This window comes from Nelumbo nucifera, chromosome 2 (genome assembly GCF_055504915.1).
Source record: "Nelumbo nucifera cultivar China Antique chromosome 2, China Antique-T2T, whole genome shotgun sequence".
NCBI lineage: Eukaryota > Viridiplantae > Streptophyta > Magnoliopsida > Proteales > Nelumbonaceae > Nelumbo > Nelumbo nucifera.
The window spans coordinates 47,693,102-47,712,665 of NC_142650.1; the positions used below are offsets into that span (position 1 = coordinate 47,693,102).

The 19,564-nt window shown below is 42.3% G+C and overlaps 1 non-coding gene and 1 pseudogene across 1 annotated transcript; one reads left to right on the forward strand and one right to left on the reverse strand.

Moving 5' to 3' along the window:
- Nucleotides 1–12,379: 12,379 nt before the first annotated feature.
- Nucleotides 12,380–12,486, reverse strand: LOC148802175 (small nucleolar RNA R71). The gene has a single exon (XR_016083273.1). It is a non-coding gene; the product is annotated as a small nucleolar RNA R71 (small nucleolar RNA).
- A 58-nt stretch (nucleotides 12,487–12,544) lies between these two features.
- Nucleotides 12,545–16,526, forward strand: LOC148802176 (uncharacterized; annotated as a pseudogene).
- Nucleotides 16,527–19,564: the final 3,038 nt, after the last annotated feature.

Sequence of the window (19,564 nt, forward strand, 5' to 3'; positions counted from 1 at the left end):
TGATTGGACCTAATCCATTTATAATAGATTCAAATTAAATTGGGTCGGATTGGACAAAATCCGGTACAATTGACACCCCTAGGGAATATGCTGCTGGTTTTATTGATTCGGCATTCTATCCTTCTGGAAAGGATTTGTTTAAAGTTACAGAAATGCCCCTCTGAGATGTTTGCTGAGATTTTAGGCAACCGATACGGCAGTGATACGATAAGCTGTTGTAGGTGTAGCATGTAGGTCCTGCTTTTTTAACGTTAGGTTAGGTAAGGTTCTCGGGGCACCCGTTACAGATAACACCTGCCCACCCAACCAGCAAGGTCTAAGTGCAACCAATCAACTCGTTACGAGTGTGTGAGGTGATTGGGCTGCAGAGCTGTAGTGACCACCGGCTAAACCGGGTTTGGGTTGGGTCGTTGGAGGCAAAATGTGGGGTTGCATTTTTCTAAAATTTGGTTGGTGAATGGTGGGTTATTCTCCTCAATAGTTAGGGGAGAATGGATTAAAATAAAAGTATTGTGGTTTTGAAATTTGAAAAGGTTAAGAGTTAGGAGTAGGGGAGGAGGGGGGAATTGGTGGATGCCTAGATGGTAATGGGGCCTAGTGGCAAGCAGCGGATTTGAAGAGGGCTGGAAGTCAGTAACCGACAGAAGTACCTGAACTGAACAACAAATAATATCAAATAAGCAAAGCATGTTGTCTCTATTGCCGTGATATAAAAAATAAACCATAAATTAATTATAATAGTTAGAACTCGGAGGCATCGAAGATAGAATACCCGAGAGAGTAAGTATTTATTTGGCATCGATGTTGCTGATGTGTGGGTTGAAAGCATTATTTTCTGATAAAACAATATATATATTTTTTTTGTTTGGAAGCATTGCTGTTAGGTAGGACGTTTCTTGGAGTAACGATAATATTTTCTGTTTGGTACCATTGCTCCATGTTTATTTTTAGCACTAGTACACTGATATCCATTATAGGAAGTTTACATCACTAGTTACCACATCACATCCTTTTTGGCAGTAATGAGCTGTAACCTAAGAAAATGACAAATTTGGCATTGCTCCAAACCACATCTTATCGATTTCGAATGCGTGGCTTGGAGCATTATTTTTTATGGAAAAACGATTCCAAACAAACAGACGTTTCTTGGAGCACCATTTTTTCGACATGGCGTTGATGTGTCACCGTTTTCTGGAGCAACGACATCGATGCCAAGCAGACGATAAGATGTATCAATGAGAGGGATGATGGGTTGTACCCTTTGATCCCTATTCTGCTCCAAACCCCAGTCCCTAGACCGGTTCTCCTACTTCTCTTTCAAACATAGAGTGGGTGTTTGACATCGATGTCGTTTTCTGAGAAAATGATGCCACATAGGCATCAAATCAGAGAAAGTATTGCTTCAAATAACATCATCTTGTTTGGTATTGTTTTTTCAGAAAAAACGTTACTCTAGATCATGTATTGGAAATCAGGAAAGTGTGGTATGGAATAATGTCAAATTCAATATTTTCTAAAAAAATGATATATTGCTGCCAGCGATGCAATGATGTGAAATTAATATAACATCATCTTAGATGTTAAATAATATAGATCATATTGAAAACATTACTGACAATACTAATACTAAACAAAACTAATGCTATTTTATCAAAAAAACAGTTTATATAACACAGTCATAGTATTAATTCCAAACAAAAATAAGCAAAACAATACTTACAACACTACATTACACAGAACCGTTTCTCATAAAATGGTGCAATGTTACTAGCACCCATGTGACTACTTTTTTTTTTTCTCCTCTCTTATAATATTTGACCAAGTACACTCCCCATTTATGGTCATATTTGATTTTATACTCAAATTGAGCACCCCAGAATGTTACCGTACCTCGTGCCTTAAAAAGGTTTTTTACTTATCGTTTAAATAATTAACTATATTTCTTGTGTAATGAGTCATAAGGAGAAACAATTTATTTAATCTCCGATTGAGGAGAACAAGAAGTGAGTGCCTTATTAATGTTTACTTTTATTTCCATCTTTTCACTTTATACCTTGAAAGTTGAGGTTTTGAGGTTAATAATGAATGTCACTATCTCAGTGAATATCAGTTGGGAATCGGGTAAAATACAAAAACCTCCTCTCAACTTCTTGATAATTTTAAAACTTTTCTTTATAGTTTCATTTTAGGAAATATCTTTCTTGAACTTTTGAGAAATAAACAGGTGCCAGGGTCAGAATAATGCCCTTACTTTACTCCAACTTTTCAGTCTCTCTCCCTCCATAGGATTTCTTTGATCAAATGGTTGGTAGAGACAACAAGAAAAGAAATAGAGAGGAAAAGTGGAAAACTCATCAGTACTGCACCTTTGGGAGAATGATAATTCAGTTCAGGGTCAGAATTTTTAGGCCCAAAATAAAATTGGGGTAGTGGGCATTGATGTATAAAACGAGGGTTTTTAACATTTTAAATGTTTATAGGTCTACAGTGAAATTCAACAATCTGCATTAGGCCTGTCTGCATTTTTTTTTAAATAATCTTTAGTTATTAATTAAGAGCATTCCTTTTTTTTTCAAAATTTAAAATCTGTACAAATTACTGCCCTGAGACAAACATGAAGTCAACTGCGTGGTGTAAATTCGTCAATGTCTTTAATTAAGAGCATTCCTTTGTTTTCAATTGCTTTGAATTGTTTCCAAAATAGAGAATGTATTAGGACAATAAGGAAAGATTCTGGTTTCAGAAAAGAAAATAAATGATAATGAGAATGAAAAGAAATATAACAAGGCTCTTTTTGAAAACTATAAAGCAAAATATTCAAAACAAACCACAGTTCTTGTTGCATTCTCGCTGATGTGAATAATGTTTTGGTGTGAATCTCATGGATGGGAAAATTAGTAAATTGCATATTAAAATCCTGTACTTTGGCGGTAATGATACCAACTCCCTGAATTTTCACTTGTGACAAAGTATATATTTGGTATAGCTTCCGTTTATTAAATAAACATTTGTACTTAGTTTGTCTTCAAAACTAAGAAAAATATTTAATACTGTTTATTGACAATTAGATGTTATTGGACACCAAATCAGCAAAACAGTGAATAAATACTTAATCATTGGGGGAAGCGTTAAAATAAGTTTTTTTATCGATTGACGTACGCATAAATCAAAACCCACTTTTGTGAATATCAATGCGTACAGATGAATATGAAAAAAATACTGATTTGACGATGACATAACGATGTTTTAATAAACGCTTACCACAAAATGTCCATTGAATAAAACACATGCAAAGACCCCTTCGAACTTTCAATTTCAACCCTTTAAACCCTTCATAGGTTTCTGTCAGTTAACTTTGAAAATAATTTCTCATGTAATGTAACTTTCATGTGTTTATTAATCATTTCTAAATTCCCAAATTACCATTAATTTGTGGGACCATTTTGCTTTCTCATGTGACTTGCCCTACTATCCATTGGACACAAACTAGGGGTGATCATGGGCCGAGCTAGGCTTTGAACTTATGATAAGGGCTATAACTTAGGCCCGTGCCTGGGCCAAGCCTGATTTTGAGCCAATGTCAATCATATATAAAACATTAAATATCTACATATTAAATGACATAACATGCATATAAACTTATTTTATATATTATATAATATAAAATATTAATTATAATATAAATTATACATGCCATGTTATAATATTTATATATAAAATATATAATATAATGTAAAACAATATGTATACATTATATACAAAATATATAAGTTTAAATATATCCAGACCAGACTTGAAGTATTAAGCCCAAACCCAACTCTAAAATTTGTAGACCTGATGTGGGCCCAGACTCAAGCCGAACCTAAACATAAAAGTTAAGCCCAAACCTAAAATTTCCAGGCCGAGCTTGTGCTGACTGGACTGTAATGATCACCCAACTCAAGCTATCCTGGTCCAACCCAATATCTTAGGATTGACGTCCCCTAGCCCTAAGCTAACAACTTTAATAAAACAAAGACGTTGATAAAGCAACGTAGAGAATGAAAATTAAATAGTGCCACTTACTAAATGGTCTTTTGCCAATGCGTATACAACAAGACAATATGATGAGAACATTTTGGTCAACAAAATGGGTTTGGTGCTTGTCCTTTTGCATGTGTGTATACCCTAACTTGCTCGGGTATTATTACTCCATATCTTTATCGAAGTGGTTCTGATGGAGGGAGATTTGACCCGACCCCTTGGCCATGCGACACGTGGAAGCAATCGAGAGTGACCTGGCAGAAGCGCCAGTTCGGCATGGCAACGGGCCCACAACCCGAACTCTGAGAAAAGGAGTCCCGAGTTCCCCCAAAGGAAGAACCTACAACCCGAGCTCCGAGCTAAAGAGTCCCGAGCTCCCCAAGGAGGAACCCAAGCTCTCCCTTCGAGGTCCTGAGCCTTTCGAGGAGCACAAAAGGCAAAAAACCCGAACTGCCCACCCAGGGGCAGTTCGGGCCACACTTTTATCCGGACTCAAGATCACCTCGCACACCACTTCAGCTCCCAGTCGCCTGACTAAGCAACCGTACCTGACGCCCAGGAAGCCCGTACACGGAGGCGGCGTACCTGACTGATTAGGGGTCCAACACGTGATAGCGGCCCGCCAACGGCCACTTGCCACCGCCATCTCAGACGTGGCAGAGACGACCCTGACAAGAAACAGTGGAGGTTATGACACCCGAACTGGCAACTGGCAACTGGCAACTGGTAGTGGAGGAAATGACACCCGATCTGGCAGAGGAAATGACACCCGATCTGATAGAGGAAATGACACCCGATCTAGCGAAGGTAATGATACCCGAACTAGCAGAGGTATGGAAGTAAGTGTACATGGTGATTATAAAAGACCCCCATCTCCCAAGGAAGGAGATATGTGATTCTTGCACTTTCTAGTCTTGAAGTTCTTCATTTCCCTTGCCTTCTCAAGAGCACTAACTTGAGCTTCGGAGTGTTCCAACCGGATCCCCCCCAGAAGTCTCCAAGTTCTTCCTTGTTTCAGGCACCTCTGATTCCATCAGAGGCGAGGTAACCAGCAGCTAGGATCGACCGGATTGCGCATCATCATTTGGCACCGTTTGTGGGAAACTTTCAAAAAGCCACCCTTAACCTTTAACTCTCTCAAAGAAACCTTAGCTTCCATGGCTTCCTCCAGCAGCAACAGGCACAACGCCGACTTGAATGCTGTAGGGGAACACCCTCAGCCCACCACTGTATGCATCGGACAGTTCACCGTCCCCCTCTCGACGGACGGAAACCCTACCCTCAATGCACCAAGCATGGTAGCACTTGATGCAGTGCATGCGGGCAATGCAAGCCCAAATGCAGCAGTTCCAGCAACATCAGCTCCATCAGCAGCAAGTACTGCACCACATTTCTCAGTATCACTATCAACAGCAATTCCCCCAACTACCTCAAAACCAACCGCAACTCCCACCTCGGCACCCCGCTCCAAGGCCAGTCAAGCTCTCCCCTCAGGGCGGGTGCCTTCACCGAGGAGAAGCCTCCCAACCTCAGAACCTCTCCAAGAGCCAGGCCTCTTCCCCGGGCACGGGGGGAAGACTAACTACCCCTGCCTCGCAGCTCGCCGGTGGATCAGGAACTTCCTTGCCGATCAAGTCAGCACCTCGGCACTCTAAGTTTGAGCTCCCGCTCGCAGAGAACTAGTTCGGCGTCCTGGCCACGGACTACAAACAGTCCAGGCCAATCGAGCTTGGCAACACCGAGGCAAGTAGTGCCAATACCAGGCCATCCAAGTAGCAGCGAAGACGCCGACGAAGTCGCTGAACTACCCACCTGCATCCTGCCCGAGCTCCGAGGTAAAGAAGAAACAAGCTCGGACGAGGTAAAAGTTGCCCCTATTCTTTTAGTCCCTTCCCCCCTGTCATCAAAACTCCTTGCAGTCCCCATGTCCAAGGATTTCAAACTCCCTTCTCTAAACAAGTATGATGGTGTTAGACAGTTTTGAATGCCCTTAGCTTCAATTAGAATGATGTACATTATGAGTTTATTGTAAATGAATAAAAGTACATATTTGATTCATGTTCCCTTGGTATGTTTCAGTGTAATACCCTTAAACTGGACACTTAATGAGACTCGTGTTAGTTTAGAATGTTCACAGCTAGTGGGTCGGTCTGGGGAGACCTATCCTGATAAGGCTGACACTGTTGTGCCACCAAGTCGGTTGGGGTGGCCTGTCTCAGCTGCCAGGGTGAGCCCTAGGCACATACAGTGTAGGATTAATTGAATCTTTGAACTGGACCAGATTTCTAGTATTGCCCTGGACCTTGGAGATTAATGGGCAAAACTAGAAAGTTACACCCGACTCTTAGACTCGATTATGATACTACACTAGGTGTCGGATTGGGCTGTCTTTGATGTACCAATCAGTGAGATCCTTAGTGGGGGTCAAAACCTGGGTATGTTGGGACAGTCTGAGAATTCATCTGAGTGGGTGATCATAGTGACAGGATCAGCCCCTTTGTCGGACAAAGGTAATGATCGGGGATGCACTCTCTCTGATGGAAACTAAGACTGTCGGCAACCGATTTCAACCGTTGAGATTTGTTTTGCAAAGTATATTTTATATGAGATATAAAAGTATATATATTATGGTTTCTAAAATGTTTGCAAAAGGTTTTAATTCCCGGGATCCATATAAGCAGAGAGTAAAACATTGTTCCTTGCAGTCGAGGGAGAAGTCCTCTCTTGTCGGACAGTGTTTGATCATTATGGGCTGAGAGGTTGAGTGTAAAACCATTGAGGATAATACTTGATGGGCTAATCTTGCATCTGCCCACAGTCCCTGGGTGTTACAAGGTGGCTTGGCCCAGGGACCACTTAGGGTAAGTGTTGGGCCCATAGAGCCCATTTGATGGGTTTCAGGGGGTGCACTGTCCATAGCAGTGTATTCGGCCAGGCCTTGTAACAAAGGCTGGGCTGAACCCATGTGGCTGATGTGTAAATCAATGCTTGGGTCCCACTCCATACAAGGAAGTCCAACTGGGCAGCAATTAGGAAGGTTAAGTGAGCACATAAGCTTAATGGGCCTAAAGCCCATTTCGAACTGGACTTATTTAATAAGTTAAATATGGGCGAATTCTGAGATGGATCAGCAGATAGGATAGGGCCTTAACCCTATCCACTCAGAGAGTCCAGATCTAAATGTGATTTGGATCTGAAAACCTCCTAATAAGATTAGGAGAAGGTTGATCCAATCTGCAGATAAGATAAGGGTTTATCCTTATCACCTAAAGAGATGTTTTGATCCAAATAAGATTTGGATCAGCAACTCCTAATTAGATTAGGAGCTGATCCTTTGGGGTTACAAATAAGGAGGGGGCGACAGCCTTTATAGAAGACATACTCACATTCTTTTCAGAGCTGAATTCCCAGAAGAAAGATTTCTGCAATCCCTGCGAAAATCTTTCTTGCCGCCTCCTTCCTGTAGCCGCTAGACATCCAGTTCGATCTCCAGTTGTGGGAGAAATCAAGATTCGATTTTGACATCAGTTCTTTGAGAAAGAATTGATAGGAAGCTGTGCTCATGTACCATCCTGCTATTTCTTGCGAAGGACAGAGTTCTTGGAGAAGAACATTGCTGATTCTGCTCCATCCTACACTGCGCCATCTTCAATGGGAGCAGTCTTTGGATCCTTTCTTGGGTGTGAACACCTTCATTGAGAGATAATATTTCTCTGTATCAGGTATACCTCTCTCCTACTCCTTTTGGTTCAGATCTGGTTCAGTTTATGGTTCAAGATTGATCCTTGAAAATATGATTTTCTAAATAGGGAATTCATTTCCTAGTTGAAAGGGAGAAATTTTTTTTTGAAATTCACCCACCTTATTCCGCAAGATTTGGGCGTCCATACGATGGATCTCTCATCCCTTCAGATGGGTCCTTTTACCCCAATGACCATGTCGATGCTTTCCAGTCCCTAATGCACCTGGCAAGGGCCAGTGAGTCTTGCATGTGTGTGGCATTCACTACAACCTTCAGGGGAGTAGCCCGCACCTGGTACAGGAACCTGGTCCCCGGGTCAATAAGAAGCTGGACCCAGTTCGTGCAGGTCTTCACCGCGTACTTTGTTACCAGCAAGCAGTGCCCCCGCACCGAGGAGAGCCTCCTCGGAATAGTCCAGAGGGAAGGAGAGTCCATCCGGGGCTATATCAAGCGGTTCAATGGCGCGTGCTTACAGATACCGCGCCTTGACCCCGCGGTGTAGCTCGTGGCAGCCAAGAGGGGAGTGACACACAAGGAGTTTAAGTGGCACATGGTAGTTAACCAGCCCGCAACCATGGCTGAATTCCTCAAGCTCGCGGACAAATTCATAAGAACAGAGGAGGAGATCAACCAAAGGACTGAAGGTGGGATAAAAAAAAGGAAGAGGGAAGGCGAGCCCTCCAACTCAGATGATAGGAGAAAGGGAGACCCCGCTCGGGGGCCGAAGCCAAGCCAGTTGTTCTGAGCTCCCTTAGCAGGTCGGGCGGACTACACGCCCTTAAACACAAAATGGGCCGAGATCTTAATGACGATCAAAGACGCCGTATGTGAAGTGGCCACCTCGCCTGAAGGAAAACCCGAACGAGAGAAATAAAAACTTGTACTACAGCTTCCATAGGGACCACGATCATAGCACCGAACATTGTAATAATCTCCGCGACGAGATAGAGGAACTTATCCGTCGCGGGTACCTACGAAATTTTGTACAGCATAATAATAATAATAATTGTAATAAGACAGGTCGACAGGGAGAGCGCAGCAGAGACACTCCCGATTCCAGCAACTGGCCAACAGAACTACAGAAGCAGCCCCCGGAGGAAAGACCAGTTCGGGGAACAATCCACGTGACCGTTAGAGGATCAATCGTAGTAGGTTGCACCTTGGAAGCAGCTTGGGCATCAACCCAGGAGGCCGCCAGAGAAGAACAGAATCCCCCAAAGCGGCCTAGGACGGATGACCCCATATTTTTCACTGAAGACGATGCGCACGGGGTCCACTACCCCCACGATGACGCACTTGTCATAAAGATGAAGATCAATGACTTCGAAGTCCGGCGGGTACTCATTGACTCCGGCAGTTCGGCAGACATCCTTTTCAAGGCAGCCTTCGACAAGCTCCAGTTCTGAGAGAGTGACTTGAAGCCCGCGAACACCCCGCTGGTCGGCTTCAGCGGAGAAGAGGACAGACCCCTGAGAAAGGTCACAGTACCTATGGAAGTCGGCACGTGGCCTAGCACGGTAAGACTCACTCACGATTTCTTGGTGGTCACGACCCCCTCCCCCTACAATGCCATAGTAGGTTGGCCGATCACCCACGCTTTAAAAGCCGTGGTGTCCACTTACTATTTGGCCATGAAGTTCCCAATGGACTTCGGCATCGGGGTAGTGCGGGGCAACCAGTTCGAGTCCCGTAAGTGCTACGTTGCCGCCCTCAAAGGAAAGGCCAAGGTAACTGGTGACCTCAAACTGGAGCGACCAGTGGAGCAGAACGAGGAGCGAACTGCGCCAACAGAGGAAACTGTTCCCATCCCTGTCTCGACAGGAGACCCCGCCAGATCACTTCAGGTCGGAGCGTCCCTAGAAGAACCCTTGCGATCCGAACTGGTACACTTCTTACTCAGTAACTTAGATATTTTTGCTTGGTCCGCGGCAGAAATGCCTAGCATAGACCCTAAGCTCATAACTCACAAGCTCAATACTGACCCTGTAGTTAGGCCCATTAGACAAAAGAAACGCAACTTAGCCCTAGAACGCTGGAGGGCGGTCGATGAGGAGGTCGATAAGCTCCTCGCAGCAGACTTCATAAGGGAAGTTCATTACCCGAGCTGGATAGCCAACTCCGTTCTGGTAAAAAAGGCAAACGGCAAGTGGCGCATGTGCGTCGACTACACCGACCTGAACCGAGCTTGCCCAAAGGATTGCTTCCCCCTCCCCCGGATTGACCGCTTAGTAGATGCGACCTCGGGACACAAGCTGCTAAGCTTCCTAGATGCCTACTCGGGCTACAACCAAATTGGGAGGAACCCAACCGACGAGGAAAAAACCGCCTTCATAACTGAGTTCGGCCTATACTACTACAAGCTCATGCCCTTCGGACTGAAAAATGCTGGGGCAACCTTTCAAAGGCTTGTGAACAAGCTGTTTCAACCCTCAATTGGCACGAAGATAGAGTATTATGTAGACGACATGGTCGTCAAGACACTGTTTTTTATGAGACTTAGAAGAACCTTATTTTGTCCCCTTAATTTCATCCTTTTACACTACTTTAGCACTTAAATGCACTCATTACTCTTGTATTTCGATTCAGGGCAATAAAGAAGGCAATTGGAAGGAAACAGGCCAATTCGGGTGATTTTGCACAGTTTCGGCGACAGTCAGTGATCTGGGGCTAACTCACAATTCCGGACTCCGAATTGGGCTATTTTAGAAGAATTAGAAAGAAGAAAGAAAGGCCCACAACTTTTATGTGTTGGGATTTGACTGATTCGGTCCGCATCGAGTACGAAACCAAGCCTGAAGTCGGAGCAAGTTCGCAGCCAGGCCCATTAAACAGCTGAAGCCCAACTCGCAGAAGAACCTGGAAGCAGCCCAAGTAGCAGAGAAGCCCAACTCGGATGCAAGAGTCTAGAGTCCTAATTCAAATGTAATCTCCCAAGAGGGAGAGAGTCTTATTAGATCTAAACTTTGAATGTAATCCTATAAGGATAAGAAGGTTGGGGATTAGATAAGAGATATGATAGGATTAGTTCTAAGAAGATCAAGACTCCCTAAAGATAAGATGATCTCCTAGAAGGAGTTAGAAAACAACCCTCTCCTTTGGCTATATAAAGAGGGGGGAGAACCAGCTCTAACATCATTCATTCCAAGATCCAAGAGATCATCAAGAAGACCAAGAAAGCTCAAGAAAGAAGTTTGGCCATGGAGAAGCAAAGCAGGGAGATTGCGCAGATCATGAGTAGCTAAGCTTCTTTTTTTGGTTCAAGGGGGGAGATTCGACTGTGTCATTGTAAGGTTCAGTAGTTACTTTATTTTCTTACTTTCTAATTCAAGTATTCATTGATTCTTGCGCATATTTTTATTGGATGTTGATGTTAATTAGTTTGACAAACTGAATTAATGTTGATTTTCTTACTGCTATCCATGATCTCGATGATCCGTAATTGTCACAAATAATGGTACAAGTAGCAATTAGGTTGATATCTTTTTGGGTCAATTGTTCGTGACAGCCTTTGACCAATGTTTTAACATGGTTCAACCTAAGGGAATCGATGGAACAAGATTCAGTAATTGCAGTTATCTCAATTGTTGTTATTTTGGTTTAACTGTTTTCACAAATCTTAATGCTATCACTGTTTAATATGGACGCTATCGTACCCAGTTGAGTGGTGATAAGTGTTGATCGAATGCTGGCTTTGGTCAACTGAATTAGGAAAACACAAGGTTTATTATGGCTATTCTAATAAATCTAAAGTTAAATGCTTGAATTGTAAGAATGCTGAAATGTACCTAGGATCGATGGCCAATCGATTCAACCTGGACCCTTGAACCAGAATTCGGTAAGACTGGTTTCTTTTTGATTGTTGAGTTTGCTATTGCTTTCTTATTCTTTTAAATTTTAGTTATTAAATTTTCCACTCAATTACTTTATCCATTCGGCTAAGAGATTACTGATTTTCTCCCTATGGGATTCGACCTATTACCACTTTTTACTGCAATTATTTTCTCCCTTGGCGCCATTGCCGGGGAGCAACGTTAATTTCTTAGCTATTACCTTCTTTTGTTAACCTTCTTGTTTATGACTCGTGCTTCTCAATGAGGTGAAATTCAGTACAACCCTGAAATTGAGAGGACCACCCGTCGTTTAAGGAAGGAGGCGAAGCAAAGGAAGGATCGTTCACCTAAAAGGGTGAACACAGATTTCGATCTACCCACTTGTGATTTTCCCATCTTTGAAGAAGTAGAAAGAATGGTTGACAGAGAGAGGACATTAAGGGAGTTGGCTGCATCAATTATGAACCAACAACCCTTATGCATCACGTACCCCACTCTTGAGGTAGCCTTTGAACTCAAATCTGGTTTGATTCAATTATTTCCTCTGTTTCATGGTTTCCCAGGTGAGGACCCTCACAAACATCTAAAGGAATTTCATGTCGTCTATTCAAGCATGAAACCCCACGGTATGACCGAGGACCAGGTAAAACTCATAGCCTTTCCATTTACTTTAAGAGATAAAGCAAAGGATTGGTTGTATATTCTCCCTCCTGGTTCAGTACGCACATGGGATGAAATGAATAGGATATTTTTAGATAAATATTTTCCTGCATCCCGGGTTGCAAATATAAGAAAAGAAATATGTGGAGTTCAGCAGTTTGGTGGTGAGACATTATATGAATATTGGGAAAGGTTTAAGCAACTTGTTGCTAGTTGTCCCCACCACCAAATTCCTGAACAATTGTTAATCCAATACTTCTATGAAGGGCTTCAGCCCATGGATAGAAGTATGGTCGATGCAGCCAGTGGAGGAGCTCTAGTGAACAAGACACCTGAAGCGGCCAGGGAATTAATCTCCAATATGGCCGAAAACCCTCAGCAGTTCAGTACAAGGACAGAAGGTACCATTAGAAGGGTTAACGAGGTAAGCCATGCAAATTTAGAAAACCAAATTTCTGATTTAACTGCTTTGGTTAAGCAGCTTGTAGCAGGACAGTTACAAACTGCCAGGGTGTGTGGTATCTGTTCGATCCCTAGACATCCTACGGACATGTGTCCATCACTACAAAATGGCTCGATGCAGCAAGTCACTGCCGGGGGAGGATTCCCGGTCTAGCTCCAACGAAAGTATGATTCTTACTCCAATCATTACAATCCGGGGTGGAGAGATCATCCAAACTTAAGCTACAGGACCCAAGGAGGACAACAGAAATATCAGCCCCAATTTTTCAGTCGACAGCCCCAGTTTTCAACACCCATCACAACGCAAGGCCAACCCCCGAATTCAGGTATGTTCTTAGATGATATAGTTAAGGCTCTCGCTACTAATACTCAGCAATTTCAGCAAGAAACGAGAGCCAGCATTCAGAATTTGGGGAACCAAATTAGCCAACTTGCCACTTCCATCAGCAAGTTGGAGGCGTAGAACTCCGGGAAACTACCCTCACAAACGGTAGTTAATCCAAAAGAGAATGTAAGTGCGGTGGTGTTGAGGAGTGGAAGAGAGTTGTAGTCCCAACCAAGTTCACCATTGAAGGCGGCCAAGGAGGAGGAAAAACAAGGGTCAAATGACAGTCCCATTGAGGTAAAATCCAACCTTCATCTCCCTAAGGTTACTAATGTTGTACCACCTTTTCCTAGCAGGTTGGCAAGTTCAAAGAAAGAGTTATGCACTAACAAGAGGAGGCTGTGAATTGATGAAAAGGTAAGAGTGGGGGAGAGAATGTTTCAGCCGTGATCAAGAGGACCCTGCCAGAAAAGCGTGCTGATCCAGGTATGTTTACCCTACCCTGTGTGATTGGCAATAAACGAATTGAGCGTGCCATGCTGGACTTAGGTGCATCTATTAATGTCATGCCATACTCGATTTACTGTGCGTTGAGACTAGGTCCTTTAAAAGAGACTTATACAATTAGCTGATCATTCTAATGCATACCCAGAAGGGATTGTTGAGGATGTATTAGTGCAGGTTAACGATTTGATCTTTCCAGCTAATTTTTACATCCTGAAGATGGAAGAAGACACAGCCACGAGTTCAGCCCCACTTCTATTTGGTCGGCCATTCATGAAAACAGCCAAGACCAAAATAGATGTGGACGAGGGTACCCTCTCCGTCGAGTTTGACAGAGAGATTGTAAAATTTAATATTTTTTATGCAATGAAATATCCTAGTGAGTGCTATTCGATCTGCTCTATTGATACTATCGATTCGATTGTGCAGGAAGTCTTTGGAGAGGAGGACATGGACAATGAGCTGGAGTATAAGGCACAATCGGACAGGGAGGAGGAGATCGATGCATCCTATGATACTCCGGAACCTGAACAGGAGGTAAGTACTTCTGATGTTCAATCGAAAGTTTCTCACACAAGGCTGCTGCCCTCTGTTTTGCAGGCTCTAGAGCTGGAACTAAAGACCCTACCTGATCACCTAAAATATGTCAGTTGGGCAAAAAAGAGACACTGCCTGTGATCATTGCAAAACGGTTGACTGAGGAGCAAGAGGAGAGGCTCATCAAAGTCCTAAAGGGCCATAAGGAGACGATTGGCTGGACCCTAGCCGACATAAAAGGGGTCAGCCCCTCGATTTGCATGCATAGGATCCTTTTGGAAGATGATGCCAAACTGGTTAGAGAACCACAAAGGAAACTCAACCCGGTAATGAAAGAGGTGCTTAAACTGTTAGATGAAGGGATAATTTATCCAATTTCAGACAGCAAATGGGTAAGTCTTATTCATGTTGTGCCTAAGAAAACTGGGATGACTGTAGTAAAAAATAAAAATAATGAACTAATTCCCATGAGGGTACAAGGTGGCTGGCGAATGGTAATAGATTTTCGAAAACTCAACTTGGCCACTCGAAAGGACCATTTTCCCCTACCCTTCATTGATCAGATGCTAGAGAGGTTGGCATGTAAGGCTTTCTTTTGTTTTCTCGATGGATTCTCCGGGTATTATCAGATTGTTATTGCGCAGGAGGACCAAGAGAAAATGACATTTACTTGTCCATTCGGCACCTTTGCCTACAAACGAATGCCCTTTGGTTTGTGTAACGCTTCGGGCACTTTTCAAAGATGCATGATGAGCATATTTTCTGATTTTATTGAAAAATGCATTGAAGTCTTCATGGATGATTTTACTGTTTATGGTGATTTGTTTGATGACTGCTTGAATAGTTTAAGTAAAATTCTGAATAGGTGTGTGGAAACAAATCATGTCTTAAACTATGAAAAATGTCATTTTATGGTGAAGGAGGGTATTGTGTTGGGACATGTAGTTTCAGCCAGAGGAATAGAAGTTGACAAGGCAAAAATTGATTTGATTGTGAGTTTACCTTACCCTACAAATGTTAGGGAGGTTCGTTCTTTTCTTGGACATGCAGGCTTTTATTGCAATTTCATCAAAGATTTTTCAAAAACTGCCCTGCCATTGTCCAGTTTGCTGCAAAAAGATGTGCCTTTCAATTTTGATGATGAGTGCAAGGAAGCATTTAAGAAGCTTAAAAATTTATTAACCATTGCACCCATCATTCAACCACCCGATTGGAACTTGCCCTTTGAGATCATGACTGATGCAAGCAATTATGCAGTAGGGGCTGTTCTAGGGAAGCGAATAGATGAGAAGAGCCATGTCATTTACTATGCTTCCAAAACGTTGAATGTTGCACAGAGCAATTACACAACCACTGAAAAAGAGCTATTAGCTATTGTGTTTGCTTTAGAAAAATTTAGGTCATATTTGCTTGGCTCTAAAGTGATTGTTTTTCTGACCATGCAGCTTTGAGATACCTACTAGCAAAGAAGGAGTCGAAACCAAGGCTGATAAGGTGGATACTCTTGCTCCAAGAGTTTGATCTAGAAATCAAGGATCGAAGGGGAGCTGAAAATTCGGTGGCTGATCACCTAGGTAGGTTGGTGAAAGACGATGACTCCTCTCCCATCTGTGAGTTGTTTCCTGATGAGCAGTTGTTCCACATGAGAGGTATGACTCCATGGTATGCTGACATTGTGAATTACTTGGTTACTGGAATTTTTCCTAATGACCTTAGCAGATCCAAAAAGAATAAAATCAGGTATGAGGCGAAATATTATGTACGGGACGAACCCTACCTATGGAAATTTTGTTCTGACCAAATGATTAGGAGATGTGTCCCTGAGGAGGAACAAATGTTGATTCTAATGTTTTGTCATAATTATGCTTGTGGGGGCCTTTTTGGGCCTAAGAGGACTGCTCGAAAAGTCTTGGATAGTGGGCTATATTGGGCCACCGTATTTAGAGATGCCTACTTGTTTTGTAAAAACTGTGAAAGATGTCAACAAACAGGTACACTATCTCGCAGGAATGAGATGCCCCAATCCCCCATTCTTATTTGTGAAATATTTGATGTTTGGGGCATTGATTTCATGGGACCCTTTCCCCCCTCTTGTGGTTTTTCTTACATAGTTTTGGCAGTCGATTATGTCTCAAAATGGGTGGAAGCCATAGCCACCAAAACTGGTGATTCTAAATGTGTTGTAGGGTTTATCAAGTCTAACATCTTCAGTAGGTTTGGCATTCCTTGAGCCATCATAAGCGATCAAGGGACCCATTTTTGCAATAGAACAGTTGAAGCCTTGTTGAGAAGATATGGGGTGCATCACCGAATTGCCACTACTTATCATCCCTAGACTAACGGGCAAGCTGAAATTTTCAATAGAGAGGTAAAGTCCATATTGGAAAAGATGGTGAATCCATGAATGAAGGATTGGAACCTACGTCTAGATGATGCTCTCTAGGCATATCGGACAGTTTACAAGAACCCAGTAGGTATGTCCCCTTACAGGTTAATTTTTGGTAAATCTTGCCACTTGCCGGTGGAAATTGAACATAGGGCCTATTGGGCAATCAAGCAATGCAACATGAATATGGAAGAAGCAGGGAAGGAAAGGAAGCTCCAGTTGCAAGAGCTGGAAGAGTTGCGGTTAGAGGCATACGAGAATTCAAGAATCTACAAAGAAAAGACCAAATCGTTCCATGACAATGTACTCTTAAGAAAACAATTTAAAATTGGACAAAATGTCTTATTGTATAATTCTCGACTTCAACTCTTGCCAGGTAAGCTGCGTTCCAGGTGGATGGGTCCGTTTACTGTGGCTAATGTTTTTCCCTATGGTGCAGTAGAGATCAAAAGTCTCGATACAGGTAAGATCTTCAAGGTGAATGGGCATCAATTGAAGTTGTTCCACGAGGATGCAAATGTCTCCTCCACGGTAGACATCTCGTTGGACATTCCTCGGTATTCATTGGATTAAAGGAGCAAAAGGAGGACGTCGAGTATAACAACGTTAAACAATTGCGCTTCTGGGTGACAACCCATTATGTTTAGTTAATTTTGTTATTTTGTTTGGTTTTGATTTTTGTGTTTAGCAAGAATCTCAAAAAGCGAATAGGGAAGTACCCCCAAATCCTTCTACTTTATGCATAATCACATACATTGGGGACAATGTATAACTTAAGTGTGTGTGTGGGGGGGGGGGGGGGGGGGGGGGGGGGGAGGGCGGGATTAGGAAAATCTAATGGAAATTTGGGATACCTTACCTTCTTGAAATTTCTGCTCCCTGGAAGCTTATCCTTGAATGATTTCAACTTATCAATAATCATGTGCTTAGGCTGAATAGATTAGATAGGATGCAAGTATGACTAACTAAATCTTTCTTGGCTGAATATGGTACCTCATGATTTTAATCGATCAATAGGCAAGATGCATAATTGATTTTCACATAATTATCTGTCAAACATGGGTTTGTTATTCTAGAACTTGCTGTGTTAGGCATATCGAGACCACGATCAATGAATTCATGGATCAGGCGGCGAAACCCTATGATTTTTGTGCAAAAAAAAAATGAAATCGTGACTAATGTGAGATGGAGCATAAAATGCACTCACATATAGAAACAAAAGCAATGTGAGATGGAGCATAAAATGCACTCACATCTAGAAACAAAAGCAAGGGTGAGATGGAGCATAAAACGCACTCACCCTAGAACCCCAACCCCATTCTCACCTTCAAATCCTAGGAATTCATACTAAGTGGTGGAGATGTGATACATAGCAAGCTTATGGCAATAAACACACCTTGTTTTGGCATAAGAAACAAAAAAAGGTAAGTGAATCTGGCTGTATTGGTTTGTTAAAAGCAACGAGTACCCGTTCAGCCAGGGAGTTTCAGCCGGGAAGGTTTGTCTCCTTGACTGTCAATTTATCTTGGGACCATGAGAAAGGGTGATTTGCGATCACTCTTGGATGAGAAGAAAGGGAGAAAGAGATGAAAGAGGGAAGGTTACCAAGTCTGAACTAAAGCATGAAATGAACCAGGCCTCATGTAGAGAAAAAGAAAGATTGAAAATCAATAGTTAGTTACTTTTGTGTTACTTGAGTTTTTTGCCTTGCCCGAGGACGGGCAAAGTTTAAGTGTGGGGGGATTTGATGAGACTTAGAAGAACCTTATTTTGTCCCCTTAATTTCATCCTTTTACACTACTTTAGCACTTAAATGCACTCATTACTCTTGTATTTCGATTTAGGGCAATAAAGAAGACAATTGGAAGGAAACAGGCCAATTCGGGTGATTTTGCACAGTTTCAGCGAAAGTCAGTGATCTAGGCCTAACTCACAATTCCAGACTCCGAATTGGGCAATTCAAGAAGCATTAGAAAGAAGAAAGAAAGGCCCACAACTTTTATGTTTTGGGATTTGACTGATTCGGTCTGCATCGAGTACAAAACCGGGCCCGAAGTTGGAGCAAGTTCGTAGCTAGGCCCATTTAACAGCTGAAGCCCAACTCGCAGAAGAACCTGGAAGCAGCCCAAGTAGCAGAGAAGCCCAACTCGGATGCAAGAGTCTAAAGTCCTAATTTGAATGTAATCTCCCAAGAGGGAGAGAGTCTTATTAGATCTAAACTTTGAATCTAATCCTATAAGGATAAGAAGGTTGGGGATTATAGGATAGGATTAGTTCAAAGAAGATCAAGACTCCCTAAAGATAAGATGATCTCCTAGAAGGAGTTGGAAAACAGCCCTTTCCTTTGGCTATATAAAGAGGGGGGCAAACCAGCTCTAGCATCGCTCATTCCAAGATCCAAGAGAACATCAAGAAGACTAAGAAAACTCAAGAAAGCAGTTCGGCCATGGAGAAGCAAAGCAGAGAGATTGCGCAGATCATGAGCAGCTAAGCTTCCTTTTCTGGTTCAAGGGGGAGGTTCGATTGTGTCATTGTGAGGTTCTTATTTTCTTGCTTTCTAATTCAAGTATTCATTGATTCTTGCGCATATTTTTATTGGATGTTGATGTTAATTAGTTTGACAAACTGAATTAATGTTGATTTTCCTACTGCTATCCATGATTTCGGTGATCCGTAATTGTCACGAATAATGGTACAAGTAGCAATTAGGTTGATATCTTTTTGGGTCAATTGTTCGTGACAGCCTTTGACCAATGTTTTAACATGGTTCAACCTAAGGGAATCGATGGAACAAGATTCAGTAATTGCAGTTATCTCAATTGTTGTTATTTTGGTTTAACTGTTTTCACAAATCTTAATGTTATCACTGTTTAATATGGACGCTATCGTACCCAGTTGAGTGGTGATAAGTGTTGATCGAATGCTGGCTTTGGTCAACTGAATTAGGAAAACACAAGGTTTATTAAGGCTATTTTAATAAATCTAAAGTTAAATGCTTGAATTGCAAGAATGCTGAAATGTACCTAGGATCGATGGCCAATCGATTCAACCCGAACCCTTGAACCAGAATTCGGTAAGATTGGTTTCTTTTTGAT